Genomic DNA, 19423 nt, shown 5'->3' with positions numbered 1-19423 from the left:
ATCCCAGCATTCAAGAAACGGCGATGAATCATGAGTTTGAGGCCAGTCTGGATTATGTAACAAGACCCTGTCTCAAAACAACAACAAAACAAACAAAGAAAACCAACCAAACAACAACAACAACAAAAAAACCCCAAGTCTGACTTTATTATGAGGTCTTCTAGTCTTCTAGTGTAGCTGAATTTCCTCCTAATTAATTGATTGGATAATAAAGATGACAAGAAGCCAATCACTGGGTAAGGAGGAGGCAGGCCTTCTGGGTCCAAGTGAGGGAACGCAAGAGAACGTAATGCCCCTTTTTTGGACGATGAGGGGAGCAAAAGCAGGCAAAATGTAGACTGGGGACTGTTAGGTCTGGTTGTGGAATCCACCTGAATCCACCATGGGAAGATTTCTAACATAGAATAGTTGATGAGTTTAGGACGATAGATCCCGAGCCCAGCGGTTCTGTTAGCTGTTGATTCTAAAGTAAGAGTGTCTGGTGTTTTCCATTTCACCTGAACTCAGCTGAGCTCCAGGGGGAGGGTAACTGTAGTGGAGTGTAGGTTGGTGAGAGTGTGACCCCAGCTGGCTGCAGAAATTTGGGAGTCTTCGCAGTTTGGCCACAGCTAGCTGCAGGGGTTAGTGAACTGGAGGAAGTTGGGCAGACCACTGCATGGGGCTAGCCATGGGGTCAGGGAGACGCCCAAGGCCCAGAGAGTAGCCAGTGATAGTGTAGATTGTTTTAAAATCATTACACACAACATTCTAGAACTATCTTTTTTTAAAAATTGCATTGGCTGGCGTTTCTAGTATAATGTGGAGGAGCATTGGCGGTTTTTACCCTTTACCTGATCTTAGAGGAAACACCCCTGATGCTTTTCTACTTTTTATTCTTAGAGACAGGGACTCACGTAGTCCAGGCTGGCCTTGAACTTCTGACCATCACTTGTCAGGTACTGGTATTACAGGCACGAGTCACCATGCCTAGTTTATGCAGTGCTGAGGACAGAGCCCTTCATACATGCCTGGCAACACTACTAACTGAGCTACATCCCGGGTTCCAAAGTATATATTATTTATATTAAGATGGACCCATATCTGATATTAATGGCTTTCTATTGGCACAACTCTTGAATTATTGAACAAACCCCACTAATTTGTGATGCTTTATTTCTTAATGGAATGTTGGACTCTGCTAATGTTTAGAAAGTTCCCAATGGTATTTGTCAATGGCATTTGTATATTTTTTTTTACACTGACTCCCTCTTGTTTCCACATAGATATTATATTTGCTCTATAAAATTATTTTTGTGCTCTGAAATACCTCTGAGCATTGGGCTATCTGAACTCTGATATATTCATAGGGATGGTAGATTTCTTGTTCAGGTTCTTTTGGGGAGGGGATAGTTCTCTGATGTATGTCTGTAATTGTGTGATATATTTTCCCTCCATGCCTTCTGGTACATGCTTTTTAGGGTCTTCGTTTCTGGGAGGCTCCTGTGTCATGTAAAACCTTTATTAAGTAAACTTACATGGTTTTATTTAATTATATTTATCTTGTTCATGAACCTATGTTGTGTGATGGAGATTTTAACCCCCTCTCCTAAGATTTCTTTTTAAGTGCACCACAGTGATACTAGGTGCCCAGAGGCACTTGAGGATTTATCCTTGCTGGGGTTTGTCACAACTCCATTTGAAATAGGAAGCTGCTGTCCTTCAGGATGGCTCAGACAAGAAGCTGCCTGCATTTACATATCCCAAATGTGCTTTTCAAGTAATGAATAGATACCGGGCACAATCCCAGATACTGGGTGCTATGGTTGATGGAACGAAGCAGTGAATTCTGACAAAATCAGAGACTGCAACAGGTCTCATGTGGGAGGTTTACGAAAGGGAAGGGGTAAGGGGAAACAGGCTGCCTCTGGGTCGAGGAAGGGAAATGGGGAGGAAAAGAGAGGCTCTTCAATTAGGGCTGTGGCGCATGGACAGGAGGAGATGTACGGAGGACATGGGACAAAGGCAACAATGGGAATATGTCACCTCTGGAGAGCTAGTGATGACCTGTCTTGTCACTGGGTCCCTTGGGGCTGACCGTGAAGGTGCCTGATTGCTAACGGTGGTGAGTGTGAAAGGTCTCCTAAAGTCACATGTGCTTGAACACTTAACCCCCAGCAGGGCCAACAGCCTGGCCTAGAGAGTCACACAAGGAGGGCTTTAAGGTTATATCCACTCCTGGCTCTGACCTATACTCTGTTTCCTGTTGCCTAGGTGCTATAAGCCTACCCCTATCTCCACACGTTTTCCCCAGGCTTCCATACCGCTGTATAATGTACTGAAACCCCAAATATAACTCTTTTGCTTTCCTAAATTGCTTCTGCCTGCTGTTTTGTCACAATGATGGAAAAGCTAAAACAGGAAATGTTCAGTGAGTGGAGAAGATAGGTCTTACCAGTTTGTGGGTTCTCTCCTGTGAGCCAGCAGGCTGCTGTAGGTAGGGAAGGAGAGTTGTAAATGGTAGTAGTTGGTTCTAAAACGGACATTAGTGGTCAAAAGCAATGGTTAGTTAGATCCAGGTACCCCTATAATCCCTGTATACCAAAGGCAGTATTGCTAACCCAACACCAGAAATCTCTGTTGCTTCTCTATATTCCTGGCCAACTGATGACTTCCCCAAACACCCATGTTACATAGATTGCCATTATGCTGATGGAATGGGCCAAGAAGTGAATGAGACAGGGACCTCGTCACCCACACAGCACTCACAAAGTGACAGGGAAGAGGCACAGAGGGCAGATGCCTCAGTTTAATATGCTCAGCTCTGGGAAAGGCATGTCCTGCCACTTGGGGGTGTGGTGGGATATGGCAGAGTGGTGGTAGTGGTGGTGAGTGGTGTGTTGTGGGGACAGCCTGGAGCCTGAAGAGGACTTCTGCTGACAGTCACTGAGGCTGAAGAGCTGTTTGGAGGACTGTGTGGTCGCAGGCACCTCGAGGAATCACAGAGGCAGTGGCTGGACAGAAGTTGGAATCAGGCTTGGGATGCATTGAGGCCTGGGATTTCATCCTGTCTGTCCAGCCCGAGGCCTGGAAGCTAGCCACCTGCTGTGAGGTTCCACATGTAAACAACTGGACTCTTCTTGCAACGTTATTGCAGAAACCTGGAGAAAGGTTTGGGATTTAAGAACCAAAATATGAATTGCATGCAAGATTATCAAAAAATCATCAAAACTGCAAGGGGCAGGGGCATTTTTCTTCAGAAGTGTAATAGTAACTTTTATTGCCAGACGTAATTGTCATCTCGGAGCTTTACTGCTAAATAAGCTCACCCTTTCTAGTTCTTTCTGAACTCTGGCTGGCTGGCTCAACTCAGCTGGTCTGGCTTAAAATTCCTCTCCAAGTTGACTGATTCAAACCAGCTTCTCTCGGCTTCTGACTTGGCTGCTCTGCTTGGAACAACTGTCTCTGGATTTCATGAAGTGAACTGTACTGTGATTGCACTGTTTGCATAAACTGAACAGAATTGCACAGACTCAACTGCACTGAACTGAACTCAATTCTGAACTGCACTGAGTTCGATTGCATTGCCTGAACTTAACTGACCTCCCTTAATTGGTTGTCATTTTCAAAAATCACCACTTCCTTCTACAAACTAACCTTACCTACATCATTTAGGACTAAAGGTGTGTGTACTAAGGACATGCCTGTTTTCTAGTCAGAGGGATTAAAATGGCGTCTGTATTCCAGCCAAATCATAAAGACCCAGGTCTTTGGATGTCGTCCTTTGCCAGAGAAGTCATGGTGCTGGTTTAAAATTCCTCTTCAAGAAGTATCTTCACAGCTTGGGGTGTGGCTCAGTGACAATGCTTGCCTAGCATATTTGAAGCCTGGGGTTTGATCCCCAGCAAGAATTTTTTTTAATAAAAAGTATGATAGCATAATGGGGCAGTGGAAGGGGCTTAAAAGGATAACTTTATGTTTAAAAGTGTGAAAGGAAACCTGTCTTAGTCCACTAGGCTTCTGGATGCTCTTTGGGTACTTAGGCTGTCTGTGATTGTATGTCCCCTCCCTTTTCAGTTTTCCCAGGTGTGTGGTTCTGCATTAGCTTTCTAGTCCCCACCCTTACACCGGCTCCTTCCTCTCCTGTGGTCTGGCCATGCTGCTCTGGCTTCCCCAGAGTTCCTTAAGCAAGCAGAGTACCTGTTCCTATCTCAGGGCTTTGAATGCCCCAACCTCCAAGCCTGCTGCTCTCAATCTGCATCAGGCTTTCCCACCGTCACACACACACACACACACACACACACACACACACACACACACACACACACACACACACACCCCTCTCTTCTACACAAACTGCAACCTTTCATACTTCTTCACTCATCCCGCCCTACCCTCAGCACACACCGTGATCTGAGAGAACTATATATTTTACCTTTATCTTTTATCTCCTCCACTGGCATGTAAATTCAGACAGGCAGGGATTTTGTTTGGGTTCTGCCCAGCTGGACAGAATTAAATCTGAAGCCACTCTTGATGACTGACGTTGGTAATCTAAAAAGAGCCCAAACATTCCACTTAACACTAAAAGACCTTTTGATTCACCACTGGGTATTTAAGGTATTACAAATAGTAAGGTTTTGTTGTTGTTTGTTTTTGTTTTGTTTTTTAAATAGGAAGCTTTCTTGGTGCATTTCCGGTTAGATTGCACTTCAAAGAGTTCTGCTTTCATATTACTTTTTTGTTTTAATTACCCATTGGTCAGTTTCGTTGTGTTCAGGAACAACATAAACCCATTATCCATTTGGCTTTCAGATTGGAGCAGGCAGTAGAAAGGAAACCGACTCTGTGGGAGCGGGTTGGATGTCTCCGGTGCATAGCTGGGAGGCAGATAGGCACTCGGCCCAGAAGTTTTGAGCAGGGTCAGTGCAGTCCGCGTTCCCTGATCACAGAGCTGCTGCTGCACGAAATCTGCTCAGCGCCGGATGTTCTGATAGCAAGCGGCTGGGGAAGCAGGGTCAGCGGACAGGGAGACCATTTTCTCTTGAAACCTTTTGGGTATCACTGTCCCACATCCTCCAGAATGCAACTCCAAGTGGATGTTGCACAGCTGAGTTGTAGAAATCATGGGTGTCCCAGGTCAGGAGAAACAGACCCCAGGGTTAGATTGGCTGAAACTCTGAAAACCCAGTGCGGGGGGTTGGAGGGAACCTGGTGGAAGGGATGTTCTGGAATGTGGGCAGAAGCCCACGAAGAGTCTGTGCTTTCCAGCTTGATAACTTTCTTTCTCTGCTTGATTTGCTTTTTCATGAAAGTAGCTTGAAAGGCAAAACAATCGAGGTGGGGGCCTTTCTTCCCTGCTACGCCCTCACCTGCTTGGAAGGATAAAGCCAAGGATTACGGGATGGCTAGAGAATTGAGGACGATGAAGATACTGTGCGCGCTTGCCTTCATCTGTACCAGGGATGAGGAGTACCGCGGCATTTTGCTGTGCGCCACCAGGAGGCGGCAAAGTACCACAGTTTGACCCAACGATCGGGGAAGACCTAAAGTCCAGAGACTTTATCAGAGCTGTTGGCTCTATGGGCATGTTACTGTCCCCACGGTGCTGGGGCCGACCCGGTGTGGAGGGCAGGAAGCATTGTGTCCTGATGATGCTGTACTTTTGTGACCAGCGATTTTCTTTGATTTGTGTGTGTGTGTGTGTGTGTGTGTGTGTGTGTGTGTGTGTGTGTGTGTGTAGCTCAGAGATTGATAGTGATTGTCTTCCTTTAGTGCTTTCTACCGTAGGTTTTTTTTTTTTTTTTTTTTTTTTGACAGGGTCTCTCATTGAACCTGAAGGTCACTCACAGCCTATACTGACTGAACAGCAAGTCTCTCTGGAGGCTGTTGTGTCTCCTTTCTGCTCTGCTGGGATTCCAGGCCTGTACTGTCACTCTGTCACACTGGAGTCATGGGCCCTGAGGATAGGACCCAGGTTCTCATGCCTGCATGTAATACAAGCACCTTATTATATGAGCCATCTCTCATGCTCACAAATTAATTTTTAGTATTGATTGTGTTTAACATTGGGCTGCCACACACCATGGCTTGGGCTGTCGCCACAGGACGCTATATACACTGACCCTCTGGTGAAGCCTCCAGAAAGAAAATAAAAGGCTGTGGTGATTTTCTAAAGATCAATGGCTCTCTGGAATCACCAAGATTGTGGCAACCCACAGTTCTTCCTCCTCCAGTGTTCTCTTCATGAGGAACCAGGGCTGGTTTGGGGGTATGGGGAGAGAGCTGTCTCTCTCGATGACTGGGAGATGAATGTGTTTCCTTCAGGTTCTCTTGTGGAATGCTCTGCGAATTTCTCCTAGGGACTCAGAATGCCAGTCAGCTGCATTCAATCTGGGCCCTTTTAATTAGCGGTTCAGTGTCCTTGGCCCACTGCCCTCTGGAGGATCCAAGCCTGTTTCCTTAACAACAGTAGGAGGATGAGGAGGTTCTGCAGTTGCCATGGGATCCTGGGCATGGGAAAGGGTGGAGTGTGTGGCCAGGGAGGGGTTTATCTTCGCAGAAGCAGGAGTTGTTCTTTCCAGCTTCCAGTTTTTGGAAGCAAACTTAACATGGGGACGCTCTTGTATCTGCTGATGCCATAGAGCACGGTGGACCAAATTCCCTTCACAAATAAAATGTTCGGAGTTGGGCAATGGTAGAAGGAGGGATGCTGGGCCAAAGCTATTAGCGGGTGTTAAGGAGCATAGCGTGCTTGGGCTGGCTGCCTCAGGCTTCTTCTCTTCCCTCCTGTGCTTGGGCTCCTTTGGTGTGTGGGAGTAAGGCACTCCCTACAGCTCAGCCAACTTGTATTGGCCAGCAAGAGGCCTGTGTGTGGTGTGACCTCTGGCCCCAGCAGGGCTGGCTGTCCCAAAGAAAGGCCGAGGCCATAAGGATAGACTGGCATGGAGTTAGCCACAGCTGCCCATCACTTCTGTGATGGAAAACCACAGGAGGGGTTTGCTGTATTGCACCTTACCCAGTACTCAGCAGCTGAAGTATGTGCGTGCTGATGGCGGTGAAGCCTACCAGTCAGCAACAATGGATATGCACTGCCACTCTCCTGACATTACACAGTCCTGGTTCTGATTAGCTTCCCAAATCTCGTTTGCTCTTCTATGTCCAACCACCTGAACTTGGAGTCACAAGGGGGAGAATTCTAGGAAACAATAATCTACATTTTAAGTTGACTCAGGGAATTCTATCGCACTCTCTTTATGCTGACGAGCATGTGTGGATCTCTTCAGCGAGCTGCTCCAGGGCCTACGCCTTTGAATTGTATGGTCTCCACCAAATGACTGGACAAACCCCTGGGTGGCCTATAAGAAGGGTCACTGTAGTGTAATCAGCCTCCCTCCAGGGCTCCAGGACCTGACCTGCAGGGCTTGCAGAGTTGAGCGGCAATCAGCGAGTTCCAGCCCAGACTCTGCCTGCAGTTGTAGTGTCTTCATCTAGAATGTAAAACGCACTCCTGCAGCTGCGCATTTGTTCTCTCATTATTCCACCAGAGGGAGTCTTACCTCGCGTTTGGTTTCTGAAGCCTGTGGTTTCCCTGAGAGAAAGCGAAGGAAGCGCTGGGAGGAGTTGAACACACACGCTGGAGCAGTGAACAATTAGAGATGTGTACAGTTCTTCAGTCACCTTATCTGCCAAAGCCACCCTTTGCCTGCCAAGCTGGTTGGTCACCGGAGTCAAGCACTGCTGGGAGAGGCTGGCTTCCTGGCTCTCGTGTGTCCATTCGGAACACCAAGAGTCCCCCCTCCACTCTCTCAAAGACCCTTTCTACCTAATCTCCATAAAGTAACAACCACCCAGTTCATTCCATGCCAAATGAAGAAATTTTAAATTGTGGTAGAGGATATGAAAACATAAAAACGTTTACCACTTTAACCATCGGAAATTTAAAATCAAGTGAGATGCATTAAACATAATTTGCACTGCTGAACTTTAGGACCTCACACGCTCGAGGTGATCAGTCTACTGCTGAGCTGATGTGTGTGCATGTCCTTGTATGTGTTCTTGTGTTAAGTGTATGGGCGTGCATGCACATGTGAAGACTCGTGTGTAGGCCAGGGGTCCACAGCAGCAAATGTTCCCCTCAGCCACTCCAGCTTATTTTTTGAGACAGGGCTTCTCAATGACCCTAGTGTTCATAGATTAAGCTAGACTGCTAGCCAAACCGGTCTCCACTTCCCCAATGCTGGAAATGCAGACTTTTTACATTAGTGCTGGGGATTGAACCCAGGTCCATACGCTTACATGGCAAGCACTTTGTCTACTAAGCCTTCTCCCCCAGCCACGTTACTTGTTTCTAAGTGAGCAGTTTAGTAACCCATGAAAATATACTCTCCCACAGTTGTACAATTAACCGTCAGGGCTCACACAGTCTGCAGTGACTTTAAAGAAGGGATCACTTTGTACTTGAGGACTGAAACCCTAGGAGCACATTCGCATTCTACATTGGATGGCCGTTATTTCTGTGTGCCTTAACGTCTTATTCATTAACAAAATTAACCAACCGTTTGGCTTCCTATAGGGCCTGCTACGCTAACAGTTTTTTTGACCACCCTTTCAGCTGCAAAAATTCTGTTAGTACTAGACACATAGGTCTCACAAGATGAACATACTCAATGAGGTCAAGTAACCCAAGATAAAACAGGACTTTTAGAAGACTAAATCTAGCTATTCTGCAAGCCTTGCGGTGGCTTGGGGCGGTGCCGGATGGATGAAGGGGTGGGGCATCGCAGGGGCGGGATTTGAGGAGGGGTGGGGCTTACACACAAAAGCACGCTGCTCACAACAGGCTCATTCAGGGGCCCCTGGTGATTCAGCTGTGGAGCCATGTCTTTTGAGCGAATACAGAGATCGGAGAAGTAACTCTTCCTTCTCTCCCTGTGGGATAATGAGAGCGAAGTATTTCCTTTGCCTTTAGGACTCCCCCGGAGGACGCTGGTGCTACCCAGTTTAGATGGCCCTTTTCCCTAGTGATGAGGGTGAGTGTTATAGAGGGTAGTTCAGCTGGCAGCAAGGAAGGCAGGGCAAATGGGAGTCTGGGCTTCTTGGTGCTGCCTGCAGCCAGGGACACAGCGGTTCTCCTTGTAGGACTAGCTTACCAGGGCCAGGGCAGGGGGGTGGGGTGGGGCTTTCTATCTCATGCAACTCCTGGTCGATAGCAAACTTAGGCCAAGTGAGCCAGGGAGAGTGGTCTGCGACCTTCTCAGAAGAACTTGTGTCATCTCACATGAGGGAGAGAGGGGGATGAGGGGAAGAGATGACAAGCAGTAAGCAAAGATTCCTGTTGTAGCTCTCAATCCCATCTAGTTCTCAGAGGGAGGAGTGCCAGTGTGGTTATTTCAGAGGTGACTGCATAGAGTGCTTTCAAAACTGGTGAGGAGGCAGGGGTCCAGCACAGCCAGAACCACTTGGGAGGTAACTAATTTCTTTCTTTTTTTTTAATTGGATATTTTATGCATTTTTATTTTAAATGTTATCCCCTTTTTTTGGTCCCCACTCTCCCAAGTCCCCTCCCCCTGATTCTATGAGGATGCTCCCCCTCCCACCCATTCACTCCCACCTCAGTACCCTAGCATTCCCCTATGATGGGGAAACGAACCTTCACAGAATCAAGGGCTTCTCCTCCTATGGATGCCAGACAATGCCATCCTCTGCTACATATGCAGCTGGAGCCGTGGGTCCCTCCATGTGTACTCTTTGGTTGGTGGTTTAGTTCCTGGGAGTTCTGGGGTATCTGGTTGGTTGATATTGTTGTTCTTCCTATGGGGTTGCAAACCCCTTCACCACCTTCAGTCCTTTCTCTAACTCCTCCATTGGGGTCCCTATGCTTGGGTTAGCTGCAAGCATCCTCATCTGTATCCCTAAGGCTCTGGCAGAGCTTCTCAGAAAACATCCATATCAGGTTCCTGTCAACAAGCACTTCTTGGTGTCAGCATTAGTGACTGGGTTTGGTGGCTGCAGATGGGATGGATCCCCGGGTGGGGCAGTCTCTGGATGGCCTTTCCTTTAGTCTCTGCTCCATTCTTTGTCCCTGTATTTCCTCCTGTATTTTGTTCCCCCTTCTAAGGACTGAAGCATCCACATTTTGATCTTCCTTCTTGAGTTTCATATGATCTGTGAAGTTTTTTTTTTTTTTTTTTGTTTAGGTATTCTGAGCTTTTGGGCTAATATCCACTGGTCAGTGAGTGCATACCATGTGTGATCTTTTGTGACTGGGTTACCTCACTCAGGATGATATTTTCTAGTTCCATCCATTTGTCTAAGAATTTCACGGAGTCATTGTTTTTGATAGCTGAGTACTACTCCATTGTGTAAATGTACCGCATTTTCTGTATCCATTCCTCTACTGAGGGAATCTGGGTTCTTTCCAGCTTCTGGCTATTATAAATAAGGCTGCTATGAACATAGTGGAGCATGTGTCCTTGTTATATATTGGAGCATCTTTTGGGTATATGCTCAAGAGAGGTATAGCTTGGTCCTCAGGTAGCACTAGGTCCAATTTTCTGAGGAGCCTCCAGACTGATTTCCAGAGTGGTTACCAGCTTACAATCCCACCAATAATGGAGGAGTGTTCCTCATTCTCCACATCCTCACCAGCATCTGCTGTCACCTGAGTTTTTGATCTTAGCCATTCTGACTGGTGTGAGGGGGAGTCTCAGGGTCTTGATTTGCATTTCCCTGATCACTAAGGATGTCGAACATTTCTAGGTTCTTGGGCTGTGAAGAGAAGCGGCCCTTGCCTCTTGCAGGTGTTGTGGGGATTAAGGTATCTATGGTGCTTTGATAGGGATCTGGCCCAGAGGCCTGGTTCTAGGGCCAGCTGAGATTCCCCTTTCCACTCTGCCTAGCAGGCTGCGATGGGCACTCTGCTCCGTGTGATGGGAGAAAAGGCTCTGTCAGAGTTTAGGTTTAGTTGACTTCTAAAGTGGAAGCAGGGAAGGTATTGCAGCATCCAGTGTGGCTGTGTTGGGGAGGGACTAAAGAGCCACAGCTGAGCGGAAGGTGATCAGGTCAGGGCACACCTCCCTCCAGGAAGGACAGCATCTTCTTGGAGGAATGGGATTGGCTTGAGTTAATTCTTTCTAAAGCGGGTGGTTGAAAAGTGAGGACACCCATGGGCTTGGCCACTTCTGCAGGCCCCTGGCTCCCTTTCTGCTTTTCCACAGGGGCCTCTGGACAGGACAGTGGTGTAAGGCTGCTCAGATCTTCCAGAATTTGAATCAAGTGATTTTTCTCTTGAAGTTACTGTTCATCTTTTTTCTTATAATTAAAAAAATTAACATTACAATTTATACTTATGTATGTATGTATGTATGTATGTATGTATGTATGTATGTATGTATGTGTTGAAGACCCTACCAGGCTAATTGTGATTGGAGAGTGGAGATGTTAACAGAGCCCAGCTCAAACTCTGTTGGGCTCTTTTTAGCTTCCCTTACTAGCAATCTACGGCACCCACCTCTGTGTCTGACCGATGAACCCTTTTAGGATAGGACAGATCACTACCTTCTACCAACACAGATGCCAAGAAAGGCATCGGATTCCACTGTGCATTTGAAAGGTGCCTGGATCTGTAGCGCTCTTTTGTTCTACAACTATGAAGACCCCATAAAACTTACCACACTGAACATGGGATTTGGGATAGCCTAGTCTGCATTTCTAGGTTATGCTAGCTCACATCTGGCTCTAGAGCACAGTGGTTCTCAACTTTCCTGCAACCCTTTAATTCATGTTGTAGCGACCCCCCCCACCATAAAATCATTTTTATTGCTACCTCATAACTAATTTTGCTACTGTTATGAGTCATAATATGAACATCCTGACATGCAAGATATCTGATAAGGGACCCCTGTGAAAGTCCTTCAAACCCTGAAGGTGTCATTACCCACAGGTTGAGAACCACTACTCTAGAATAAATTCCCTCTTCTTCCCTTTGAGATGAGAGCTAAGTTTTGGGTTGACAGTTACCCTGTGATGCTGTGAACTACAGGTATCGATAAGAAAAACAACTTCTGGGATGCCCTAGATTTAATTACTGAAGGCCAGAGGGTGATGAGAAGAAACGAAGAGGGGCTGACTAGGAGTAAACTACAGGCTAAAAGGCACAAAAGGCCTGTTTCCTCGGCAGCAACCATTTCCCTTCCTATGGGTTACTGTGGGCTGAAGGTCACAGAGAAGAGCCACCTGTGGGCTGGTGACCTCCTGTCATCGCATCAGTGACCATCCGGGAGCCTGCCTGTGCAGACTAGCAATAAACCCTTGGACTGGTAGCTCATGAGATGACATATTCGTTTCTCAGAGTTTTTTTTTTTTTTTTAAGTGTCATTATTCCTCACTGCTCTTGAGTCCTGTTGCTGGTCGTTGGACGACCCTGATTTTCTGGCTGCTACCCGAGCCGTTCAAGAGATGCTTTGAGGGACCCGTGGTAATGGCTCAGTGGGCGTGAGAATGCGTTGTGTGCGAGTGTGAAGACCCAAGCTCTTTTCTAACACAGTGACCTTTTTAGTTTTGGATATGATCCAGCAGTGAGGCTGCTGGATCACAAGGCAAAAATTATATATTTTAGTTCTTAAGGAATTTGCATGTAACATCACTAATTTGCATTTCCTTCTATTCTCCTTTCTCCAGGTAGGGTGCCTGCATTCCTTCATGCCCGTGCCTTTTGCCTCAGTGCATTCCACACGGAACGACTTCACCTCATTGTGGCTTTGAGTCTCTCTCCTCGATGGTCAGTGATGTTCCCCATGGGGCCACACACCTGTTGTGCGTTGACCCATTTTTTTTTCCCTTTTCCTGTTTTTTGAGAAATATCTGTTTAGGTTTGTCCCCATTTTAAAGAAGATTTTGATGGTCGCTATTCATCTCCTTACGTTGAAATCACCTCTTGTTAGATGCATACTTTGAAAATATTTCTCTCATCATTTTAGGTTGTGTCTTTGTTCTTCTGTCTCCTTCACTGGTGTAGAAGGTTTTCAGTTCGCCGTGAGCTCACTCGTCATTTTCCCCCCTATGTTTTCTTATTTCACCGATGTCTGCTTCTACTTTTTTTTATGTGTGTAAGAGACAGAAGTTCAGTTGTGCTGTCCCGCATGGTCGAGTGTGTTCTCTTGTGCCGTGGGCCCATATTTTACATCAGTAGCATTTTTCAGTTCTTATAGCTTTGTAGTGTACTGTCAAGTTAGATATGGTGATGTGTTCTATGTTCTTTGGGCTCAAATTTGCTTTTATTTATTTACTTATTTATTTATTTAGATTTGGTTAGTATTTATTTGGTGCTTTCAAATGTAGGGTCTATTTCTAGGTATGGGAAGGAAGTCATTGGCATTTTGGTTGGGATTAGTTGGTATGAACGTTTTAACCAGCATCAACTCTTTGGCCGTGCAGACACAGATGCCTTTCTGCATCCACGTGGCTTCTCGGTTCATTTTGTCAATGTTTTATAGCTTTCAGTATGGAGCTCTTTTCTCCTGGATAATTTATTTTTTAGTTACTGTGTTCTGTTTTAACCACTTCACCATTGCTATGTAGAAACACTGCTCCTGATTTCAGCCTGTTTTGTGTCTTTTCTGCAACCATTTTGGAACTCACTTATTAAGTGTTTTTTGTTTTGTTTTTTGTTTTTTTTTTTTGCTGAGTCTTTGGAGTTCTCTAAATATAAGCTCACATCATTTGTCTCTTCTGTTTTTTTTTATTTCTCCATGCCTCAGTCTTGGAAAGTCGTATACGGTATGAACCATACTTGGAATCTGTCCATCTTTTTAGCTTATCAGCTTTCTGTATCCCATTTCTCACCGTCTCTCTCATGTTTTCACACCTTATAGTATGAGTTGTACCTCTTTCCTGTCTGCTTTTGTGTTTCGTTCCTTTATCTCTTCCTTCATTGTTAAGTTTGTTTTTGGAAAGACCAACTTTTCCTTTTACTAATGGCTCATATTTTTTCTTTAGTTTCTCCTCTAATCTTTATTTTTTCCTTCTATTAACTCTGGGGTTCAGCTTTGCCTTGCCTTTTCTTCCTTTCAGGAACAATGATAAGTTTCTTACTTAATAACCTTCTTTCTCTTCTTCATCCCCTTGTTTATTTCCCTTTTCTTCTCCCTCCCTATCTCTTTCCCTTTTCCCTCCCTCCTCCCCTCCCTCCTTCTCCCCCCTTATTTCCTCCCTTTCTTCTTCCCTCCCTCCTTTCTTCCTCCCTCCTTTCAGTTTTCTTTCCTTTTCTTTGTCCCATAGGTTGGAATTGTTATATTTCTGTTAAAGACATCTAATTTTTTTTTACTTCACTATTTGTTATCTAGGAGTTCGTTGTTTAATTTCCATGTATTTGTAGTTTTCAAAGGTTGTCTTAAGATTTCTTAACAGTTTATTGCATTGGCATTGGCTGAGATGTGTGGGTTAGGAGGATCGGTTGAGATTTCTATGGCCTATGATTGTTCGTGTGATTTCTTGTAAAGAGTTCTCCATATGCTGTTGAAATATGTATCTACAGCAGCTGGTAGGAACGTTTGAGCTGCTTGGTGTGCTTGGAGTGGAGTGCAGGTTCTCTCTGCCCATTTCTTGTTGATTTTTCTGCCACGTCCATTTCAGAAAGTAGGATGATAAAGTAACTTAGTTAGCATTGCATTATGGTCTATTAACATTTGTTTTACATTCTTCATTGATGGACGTGTATATCTCTATAATCATCCTTTTGTCTTGTTGAATTGACCTTTTAAAACATTTTTAAAATAACATATAATAGCCTTCCTTGCCTGTTGTGGTTTGCCCTAAAATTATCTATTTTGATTCTAATTCTACTGCCTGGAAGACAGCTGCCTAGTCACGTACTCAGAACTCAGGTAACTTCACCAGAACCACCTCTCCATTGAATTTGTAAAGTACAGGTGAGGGGCAGGTACAGGATAGAAGAAAGCCTGTCATTGGAGGAGAAGGAAGGATGGGTGGAAGAGAAGTTTGAAGGAGGAGGAGGAGACTGGAGAGAGAGGAGAGAGAGAGGGGAGAAGCCATGGCAGGTGATGTTAAGATTCTGCTCTGTGTATTTACAGGTTGTTATCAATGTTCTTAAGGGATGGATGGTACCGCGCATTGTATGTTGAAGTGGGCAATTATATCTTATCAATTGGGTCAAAGATTATTGTGTTGTGTGTTTTTTTTTTTTTTTTTTTTTATTAACTTGAGTATTTCTTATATACATTTCGAGTGTTATTCCCTTTCCCGGTTTCCGGGCAAACATCCCCCTCCCCCCTCCCCTTCCTTATGGGTGTTCCCCTCCCAACCCTCCCCCCATTGCCGCCCTCCCCCCATAGACTAGTTCACTGGGGGTTCAGTCTTAGCAGGACCCAGGGCTTCCCCTTCCACTGGTGCTCTTACTAGGATATTCATTGCTACCTATGGGGTCAGAGTCCAGGGTCAGTCCATGTATAGTCTTTAGGTAGTGGCTTAGTCCCTGGAAGCTCTGGTTGCTTGGCATTGTTGTACTTTTGGGGTCTCGAGTCCCTTCAAGCTCTTCCAGTTCTTTCTCTGATTCCTTCAATAGGGGACCTATTCTCAGTTCAGTGGTTTGCTGCTGGCATTCGCCTCTGTATTTGCTGTATTTTGGCTGTGTCTCTCAGGAGCGATCTACATCCGGCTCCTGTCGGTCTGCACTTCTTTGCTTCATCCATCTTGTCTAATTGGGTGGCTGTATATGTATGGGCCACATGTGGGGCAGGCTCTGAATGGGTGTTCGTTCAGTCTCTGTTTTAATCTTTGCCTCTCCCTTCCCTGCCAAGGGTATTCTTTTTCCTCATTTAAAGAAGGAGTGAAGCATTCACATTTTGATCATCCGTCTTGAGTTTCGTTTGTTCTAGGGATCTAGGGTAATTCAAGCATTTGGGCTAATAGCCACTTATCAATGAGTGCATACCATGTATGTCTTTCTGTGATTGGGTTAGCTCACTCAGGATGATATTTTCCAGTTCCAACCATTTGCCTACGAATTTCATAAACTCGTTGTTTTTGATAGCTGAGTAATATTCCATTGTGTAGATGTACCACATTTTCTGTATCCATTCCTCTGTTGAAGGGCATCTGGGTTCTTTCCATTTTCTGGCTATTATAAATAAGGCTGCGATGAACATAGTGGAGCACGTGTCTCTTTTATATGTTGAGGCATCTTTTGGGTATATGCCCAAGAGAGGTATAGCTGGATCCTCAGGCAGTTCAATGTCCAATTTTCTGAGGAACCTCCAGACTGATTTCCAGAATGGTTTTACCAGTCTGCAATCCCACCAACAATGGAGGAGTGTTCCTCTTTCTCCACATCCTCGCCAGCATCTGCTGTCACCTGAGTTTTTGATCTTAGCCAATCGCACTGGTGTGAGGTGAAATCTCAGGGTTGTTTTGATTTGCATTTCCCTTATGACTAAAGATGTTGAACATTTCTTTAGGTGTTTCTCAGCCATTCGGCATTCCTCAGCTGTGAATTCTTTGTTTAGCTCTGAACCCCATTTTTTAATAGGGTTATTTGTTTCCCTGCGGTCTAACTTCTTGAGTTCTTTGTATATTTTGGATATAAGGCCTCTATCTGTTGTAGGATTGGTAAAGATCTTTTCCCAATCTGTTGGTTGCCGTTTTGTCCTAACCACAGTGTCCTTTGCCTTACAGAAGCTTTGCAGTTTTATGAGATCCCATTTGTCGATTCTTGATCTTAGAGCATAAGCCATTGGTGTTTTGTTCAGGAAATTTTTTCCAGTGCCCATGTGTTCCAGATGCTTCCCTAGTTTTTCTTCTATTAGTTTGAGTGTGTATGGTTTGATGTGGAGGTCCTTGATCCACTTGGACTTAAGCTTTGTACAGGGTGATAAGCATGGATCGATCTGCATTCTTCTACATGTTGCCCTCCAGTTGAACCAGCACCATTTGCTGAAAATGCTATCTTTTTTCCATTTGATGGTTTTGGCTCCTTTGTCAAAAATCAAGTGACCATAGGTGTGTGGGTTCATTTCTGGGTCTTCAATTCTATTCCATTGGTCTATCTGTCTGTCTCTGTACCAATACCATGCAGTTTTTATCACTATTGCTCTGTAATACTGCTTGAGTTCAGGGATAGTGATTCCCCCTGAAGTCCTTTTATTGTTGAGGATAGCTTTAGCTATCCTGGGTTTTTTGTTATTCCAGATGAATTTGCAAATTGTTCTGTCTAACTCTTTGAAGAATTGGATTGGTATTTTGATGGGGATTGCATTGAATCTGTAGATTGCTTTTGGTAAAATGGCCATTTTTACTATATTAATCCTGCCAATCCATGAGCATGGGAGATCTTTCCATCTTCTGAGGTCTTCTTCAATTTCTTTCCTCAGTGTCTTGAAGTTCTTATTGTACAGATCTTTTACTTGCTTGGTTAAAGTCACACCGAGGTACTTTATATTATTTGGGTCTATTATGAAGGGTGTCGTTTCCCTAATTTCTTTCTCGGCTTGTTTCTCTTTTGTATAGAGGAAGGCAACTGATTTATTTGAGTTAATTTTATACCCAGCCACTTTGCTGAAGTTGTTTATCAGCTTTAGTAGTTCTCTGGTGGAACTTTTGGGATCACTTAAATATACTATCATGTCATCTGCAAATAGTGATATTTTGACTTCTTCTTTTCCGATCTGTATCCCTTTGATCTCCTTTTGTTGTCTGATTGCTCTGGCTAGAACTTCAAGAACTATATTGAATAAGTAGGGAGAGAGTGGGCAGCCTTGTCTAGTCCCTGATTTTAGTGGGATTGCTTCAAGTTTCTCTCCATTTAGTTTAATGTTAGCAACTGGTTTGCTGTATATGGCTTTTACTATGTTTAGGTATGGGCCTTGAATTCCTATTCTTTCCAGGACTTTTATCATGAAGGGGTGTTGAATTTTGTCAAATGCTTTCTCAGCATCTAATGAAATGATCATGTGGTTCTGTTCTTTCAGTTTGTTTATATAATGGATCACGTTGATGGTTTTCCGTATATTAAACCATCCCTGCATGCCTGGGATGAAGCCTACTTGATCATGATGGATGATTGTTTTGATGTGCTCTTGAATTCGGTTTGCCAGAATTTTATTGAGTATTTTTGCGTCGATATTCATAAGGGAAATTGGTCTGAAGTTCTCTTTCTTTGTTGTGTCTTTGTGTGGTTTAGGTATAAGAGTAATTGTGGCTTCGTAGAAGGAATTTGGTAGGGCTCCATCTGTTTCAATTTTGTGGAATAGTTTGGATAATATTGGTATGAGGTCTTCTATGAAGGTTTGATAGAATTCTGCACTAAACCCGTCTGGACCTGGGCTCTTTTTGGTTGGGAGACCTTTAATGACTGCTTCTATTTCCTTAGGAGTTATGGGGTTGTTTAACTGGTTTATCTGTTCCTGATTTAACTTCGATACCTGGTATCTGTCTAGGAAATTGTCCATTTCCTGAAGATTTTCAAATTTTGTTGAATATAGGTTTTTATAGTAAGATCTGATGATTTTTTGAATTTCCTCCGAATCTGTAGTTATGTCTCCCTTTTCATTTCTGATTTTGTTAATTTGGACACACTCTCTGTGTCCTCTCGTTAGTCTGGCTAAGGGTTTATCTATCTTGTTGATTTTCTCAAAGAACCAACTTTTGGTTCTGTTGATTCTTTCTATGGTCCTTTTTGTTTCTACTTGGTTGATTTCAGCTCTGAGTTTGATTATTTCCTGCCTTCTACTCCTCCTGGGTGTATTTGCTTCTTTTTGTTCTAGAGCTTTTAGGTGTGCTGTCAAGCTGCTGACATATGCTCTTTCCTGTTTCTTTCTGCAGGCACTCAGCGCTATGAGTTTTCCTCTTAGCACAGCTTTCATTGTGTCCCATAAGTTTGAGTATGTTGTATCTTCATTTTCATTAAATTCTAAAAAGTTTTTAATTTCTTTCTTTATTTCTTCCTTGACCAGGTTATCATTGAGTAGAGCATTGTTCAATTTCCACGTATATGTGGGCATTCTTCCCTTATTGTTATTGAAGACCAGTTTTAGGCCGTGGTGGTCCGATAGCACGCATGGGATTATTTCTATCTTTCTGTACCTGTTGAGGCCCGTTTTTTGACCAATTATATGGTCAATTTTGGAGAAAGTACCATGAGGAGCTGAGAAGAAGGTATATCCTTTTGCTTTAGGATAGAATGTTCTATAAATATCCGTTAAGTCCATTTGGCTCATGACTTCTCTTAGTCTGTCTACATCACTGTTTAATTTCTGTTTCCATGATCTGTCCATTGATGAGAGTGGGGTGTTGAAATCTCCCACTATTATTGTGTGAGGTGCAATGTGTGTTTTGAGCTTTAGTAAGGTTTCTTTTACGTATGTAGGTGCCCTTGTATTTGGGGCATAGATATTTAGGATTGAGAGTTCATCTTGGTTGATTTTTCCTTTGA

General features: G+C 44.3%; 1 long non-coding RNA gene across 1 annotated transcript in view; it reads left to right on the top strand.

The window, feature by feature from the left end:
* The window catches only part of LOC147997079 (uncharacterized), a 74224-nt gene that overhangs the window by 1758 nt on the left and 53043 nt on the right, over positions 1–19423 (top strand). The window contains exon 2 of the long non-coding RNA XR_015653088.1: positions 12658–12757. This is a non-coding gene — a long non-coding RNA (uncharacterized LOC147997079). The remainder of the gene's footprint in view (positions 1–12657; positions 12758–19423) is intronic.

Source organism: Rattus norvegicus, chromosome 1, assembly GCF_021556685.1.
Source record: "Rattus norvegicus strain SHRSP/BbbUtx chromosome 1, alternate assembly SHRSP_T2T, whole genome shotgun sequence".
Taxonomy (NCBI): Eukaryota; Metazoa; Chordata; class Mammalia; order Rodentia; family Muridae; genus Rattus; species Rattus norvegicus.
This window is presented reverse-complemented; position numbering and strand designations above follow the sequence as displayed.